This window comes from Pelmatolapia mariae, linkage group LG1 (genome assembly GCF_036321145.2).
Source record: "Pelmatolapia mariae isolate MD_Pm_ZW linkage group LG1, Pm_UMD_F_2, whole genome shotgun sequence".
NCBI lineage: Eukaryota > Metazoa > Chordata > Actinopteri > Cichliformes > Cichlidae > Pelmatolapia > Pelmatolapia mariae.
In genome coordinates, this window is record NC_086227.1 from 10,294,300 (window position 1) to 10,300,299 (window position 6,000).

Consider the following 6,000-nt stretch of genomic DNA (forward strand, 5'->3'; position numbering starts at 1 on the left):
GTTAATGCGTTTATAGCGGTAATGTCATTTTAACGAGATTAACGCTGACAGCACTAATTTTATTATATGCGTAGATGGATTTTGGGGCTGTTTTGAACTGGAAACATAGCACAATTGTCTTAGTTTGTGTACTGAAAGCAGACAAGTACTGGTGGAAAATGTAGTTCGGGGGGCAGTCAGACTTAACTGCAATTTTAATGGGCTGTAAAAATACAACAATGAGCTAAGAGAGTCTAAATAGCTAGAAATGCATGATAATTCTCAGTGGGCACGTTACAAGTAATATCTCTATAGTAATCCAGTGCTGATGTGATGTTTGTGTTTCTTTTAGTCTTTTAGTCCACTTAAAGAAGAAAATTCCAACTTAACATACGTGGCTGAGTGTGAGATGAAGCAGGACTAATGGGAAACAAATAGCACACGATGACATGCATTCTTTCTAACATGCTCTTTGGATCAGATCAGGGCATTGTAGATGAGTAGAGATACTGGATACCAAAACAATGACAAAGTATTTCCATATTTTGATGTACTAAAAAAAAAACCCTCTCAGGCAAACATGATACACCTTTATGAAGTCATGATATTTATACTGAAATTCATCATAAAACCACCCGTATTATAATCAGATGTGTTTGTTTATCATTTCTTCTTTTTTTAGGACACTCTTAAATTTGAATAAGCAAACTAATGTTGAATTGTTCTTCTTAGCACTATTTTTAAAGGACACTCTTCTCAAACATCCTTTATTGAGCCATCATTCACAAGATAAGGTATCAGGAAGACATCCAAGGCAGTTAAAAGATACTTTTTAAAAAATCCATCCTGAAAACAATCTGATGTTCAAAAGCAAACAACTGAAATGATTCGGTCATGTTTATGGGCTTGATGTGACATAAGAGAGCCTGAATATCAGGATAAAGCAGCATATCACAGAATCCAGGAGCTTCCAGATTATTTACACATGACAAAGAGAGCATTGAGCCAAGAATAGAAAGTCTTTAGGTACTATGATAATATTATCCAGTTATTACTTCTGTATATCCTCTGCTACCTCATGCTTTTGTTTGATCCAGTGTACCTGGGCTGTTGTGCTCACAGTACAAACTTTAATCCATCTTCAAGGTTAGCACTTTATTCTGGTTTGTTTTGACATGGCACTTAATTAAATCATTAGTGCACTACACTGAAGTGCTACATTTAACCCCTGTTTGTAAGACTGTAGAACAGTAATGAAATGACCCTAAAACTGCAAACTTAACCAAGGTTACTGAACACTCATCATAAGAGATGAGCCTCCATGAAACCTTTAGTCCTTCTATTCTTGATTTGCAGATAATAAATAACCGCTGTAAACAGAATGGGGGAAACAAAGAGCAGCCCAAACTTTTTTTTATATCTCGTGTTTTTTATGCATATGTAATTAATTCCTGCTACCATCTTCCCCTGCAGCAGTGATAAAATATTGATGATGTGTTGTCGACCACTAGATGTCAGCATCAACCAGCAACTTCACCTGTGATCACATGCAGTAGATCCCCGACAGTGACAGACTGACCTCTCCTCGTGCCCATTGCTTTGCTCAGGCTGTCGTCTTGACAGTAACCTAGAACAGTTTGAAACACTGCTTGAAGCAGCACCATGAAATATTACTAGCCTTTAGATGGGTCCAGAAAGGGATTCAATCTTCCAAGATAGGCAGGTGTAGAAAGCAGCCAAGAGAAGTAGTAGTAAAGCCAAATACACAAAGAACACATTACCAAAGTATTGTGAACCATTGAGGAGTGTTTGTATAATGTCAGAAAGTGTTTTGCTCCCATAATGTGTGTTGGTGCAGCTAAGCTAAACAAACTTTCATCAAATGTTGAATCCTTTGATTTTTTACTGGAGGCATTTATGAAACTGCAACAACCAGATCAAACAATGGTAGCAACACTTTTCACGCAACCTCAGCACGGAAAAAAATGGCATTAATAAAAATGTTGCTTGAAAAGATAAGATTAAAATTCTTGATTTTAATCTTATCGAGTCAAACTGTCAGTGAACCGATGCAGCCGGAGTTTACGCAACCAGAGGAGCGGCTCTACTGGAGCTTCCAGTTCACGGCCTGGTGTGAGGAGTGGCTGTGTTCACAAACCTGCAACTAGAGCACTGACCGCAAAACAAAGGGTCAGACTAACCTTTATATGCTGTTCCTTATCTAGAAGGAAGGCAAGAAATGCTAACGTGTTGCATAAGTTTACTTTTATACCGATATTTTTTTGTATTGTTTTTCTGGCATTTCATTTTCTTATTTATTTTACTGACTACTTACCATTTGTATACAGCACTTTGTGACCGCTCGTCTGTGAAAGGCGCTTCATAAATAAACATTACTTACTTACTGTTATTCAGTTCAAAGTTTAGAAATTAAGTAAACACTTTTGAAATAACATGTGTTGAACAAGTCAAATCACTTTTATACATATTTGTTGTATTTTTTATTTGTGACCACTTCTCTGTTAAAGGTGCTTATAAATAAACGTACGTACTTACATTCAGTTTAAAGCGAAAGTTCAAAGTTTAAAATTAAGTGAACTCTTATACCACTTATATCCACTCTTGATGAATGAATTATTCAATTTGGAAACCTTTTGAGGGCCTAATGCAGAGAGAGAGGCACAAAGAGAGAAATGCATTATAGCACGAAACCAAAAAATCACTAGGGCTGCAATTCATGTTTAAACCTTAAATAGGCTTAAACACAACAACTGTAGCATTGTTAAAATGTTTGCTTCAAACACATTGAAATACATTTATAATCAAATATTTCTGCAGCCGCTTCATAAGTTGCATAGAGAAAACAGCAGTATATCAAATAACGTCTACGGTCAACAATCCCACTGCTGTGTGATAAGAAAGGCTTTGTTTGTTGGGGTTGGAGACGACAGAGCTCAGCGTAGAAATTCCATGAATGACTCCAAGAAAATTACAATGTGTTCAGTTTACCCCAATGACCTGCAAAGTCCCACTTCCCCATTTAATAAAACACATTTGACATACTGTAAGGTGGGACAGGATGCCTGCAGCGTGAGGTTTTGAAATATCACTGCTTTGTGTGTTTCTTCAGCTAAAACTGATCTAAATCGGTTTTGAAGGTTCTTACACTCTTATAATCTATTTTCAAGCTGACTGTTCTCCAGTTATTTATACCTCAAAATAACTCTTATAGTATATCTTGTCTTTTTTTTTCAAATGCTAATCATTTTAATGCTACATCTTGTATCTATCAGATCCTTTTCATATGCTTTTACAATGTTTCACTGACAAATTAGGAATAAAGCATCGCTGTGTCGCTTAAATGGAAGATTAACTACAACTCAAAATACATCTGGCATCTTCAGTGTTGCTGCTCAGTCCTCCCCGGACCAAAACATAAGAATTAAGTTCTTCACCAGCAATGACATCACCATCCAGTCATGAGCTAAAACATCTGCCGCCCTAAAATCCAGACTCGCAAAGACAGTGAGACAGATAGGGGAAGCAGGCACAGAAAATGGGATAATACATCACAGGCGAGCTGCTTTTGACCTATGAGAAAATATCTTGAAAGACGCACTAAGAAAAATTCATTCTGCTGAATTCCATTGTTCCTTTGACATTTTGTGGACGTTCAGTGTGTCCAATCTGTGCTGGAAATGGTTTACTTGGATGAAGTCCTTGATGTAATCCGTGAGATTTTTCACTCTTTTCACACACGTCACTGTCTGTTCTTCTCTGTGCAATAAAGCATTTAAAGTCAAGCAGAATAAACCATTTTTCTTCCCTGTAGGTGTCAAATAAGTATAAACAACCTGCAATCCATTATTGTGACTTTTTTCTTTTGCTTTTATCATCTTAAGAACTCCTGCTTTTTCTTCTTCTTTTTTGTGGTCAGTATGTGTGCACTGTTTTCTATGAGATGAGACTGTTTGTCTTGGCTACACAACTTCTTGGAAAGCCTGACTTCTTTATTCTCACATTTGTTTGGCTCACAAAAAGGGAAAACTCTGATGCAATGTTATATTGCAACACATCAGGTATGTGATAATTGCTGTTTGTTTGTTCTCCTTCTTGTCTCTCAACAATATTATAGGCCAAAACTCACGCTCTGAATTTCACTACACTTGGCTTAGATGCGTGGCATACATGGGCAACATGCAGGAAGCCATTAAATGTTGAGATGGTGCTGCTGGATCGCACTCTTTAAAACTACCTTGGCACTGGCCCATGGCAGAGGAAGCGCTCTCCAACTGCCCTTTGAGTTCAGCACATGCAACGCAGAGAAAAGTGCCAAATGCGATCTCTATTAGAGTGTCTGTGTGGACCAAAGCACGTTTCCTACTAATAAGAAGAAACGAGCTTGTCACCGGTTGAAAAACACCACACCAACTTAAAACGTAAGAGGTATAAAAGCACTTATGCAAGTGGAAACAACGAATCGCAGTTGAATTCATTTGTGGTGAAACAAAGTTACATATGAAACCTAACATTATGAAAATGCTACAAGCAGTTATATCAGTAATATCCAGCAACGTCAGGATTCGGCCAAATGCAGATGAAAAGCTGGCACGACCTGTTTTTAATGGAAATTTTAATCCAAAAAATATACATGCAACCCAAAGTAGACTTTGAAGGAAAATGGATAAAATACATATAGTGTGTGACAGCTAAAAAAGAATCTAGTTTTAGCTCTTTTTTTAATGTAATAATCAGTTTAATGTGTTTATTTAAAAAAAAAAAAAAAACTTTAATATTTAACCAGACTGTTAAAGCATTCTGTGGTTCAGGATGTTTGCCCACATTAAAAATGACTTCTCTGGGTAATGGGAAAATCTTCTACTTGCCTCCCAGCAGCATTAGAGATGTTCATGATTTTTTTTTCTAAGTTTAAACCTACATCAGCATTTTAATAGGTGTTATAAGCCAGAGAGGATTAACTCTTTTACCAGTTTTTTGGAGATTTACAGTGATGTGGAACAAAAAAGGCCACTGGCTAACCTCCTCGCAATCTTTGATCTTCTTCTACAATACCTCAGTGTTCATGTCAAGGGATATTTGCACACTGATTAGCTCATTCTCCATAAATGTTCTTTTGACTCGCCAGGTTATAACCTAATGTGCCTAGGAAATGTCTCAGCGGCTCAGTTTCATTTGAGAATCTGGAGTCACTCTGACTTACGGTGACAAATGGAAAGAGTTGCGTATGCGGCACCTCTTCATTGTGGTAGAACAGAACTGGAAAAGCTTTGTTTCATGACACCAAAACCACACGCATACTTACCTCATACGCTCCTTTTTATTCTTGCATTGGAAACTATGGTCTCTGCTGTGTGTCATCAAAATATGTTTACAGTCAAGGTTAAAAAGGTGTTTTTGCTTTATATATTTATTTTTTCAATATCATAGAAATAACCACCTCAGGCAAAACAGACATAGGAAAAAAAAAACCTAAATCCATGACCAAAGTCAGAAACCACAATATCAATAAAGTAAAACATACTATATAAAATGGTAACTTCCAAAGTATATAAAAGAACTGATAAAATAAAAAAAATAAGGTTGCCCGTTCCATATAACTTGCTTCATTAAGCTGTGGGCACAGTGGGAACGTTCTGACAAAACTCTGGGGAGCTGCAACACAGATGTTAAAGTCAGAGTTGAACACTAAATGGCCAAAAGCCCAGATGGAACTAAAATGTAGGAAATAATATTAATGTATGATTACAGTTGTTCGCAGGTAGTTTTTTTTCATCCCATACCAATCTTATGTAACTAGATTAAACAATAGTCGGCACTTAGGATGTAATAACTCTGATAACATAAGCTGTAGCTTAGTGCTGAGGGTAATAGCCATTACCTACGATGGAACCTGATCATTTGGCTAGTTGTTAAGTTATGGATTTTTTTTTTGTTCTAGTAGACTTTCAGCTCACAGAAAAACTTCAGTTCCAATATGTTGGTGCATTTCCTTACACGAAT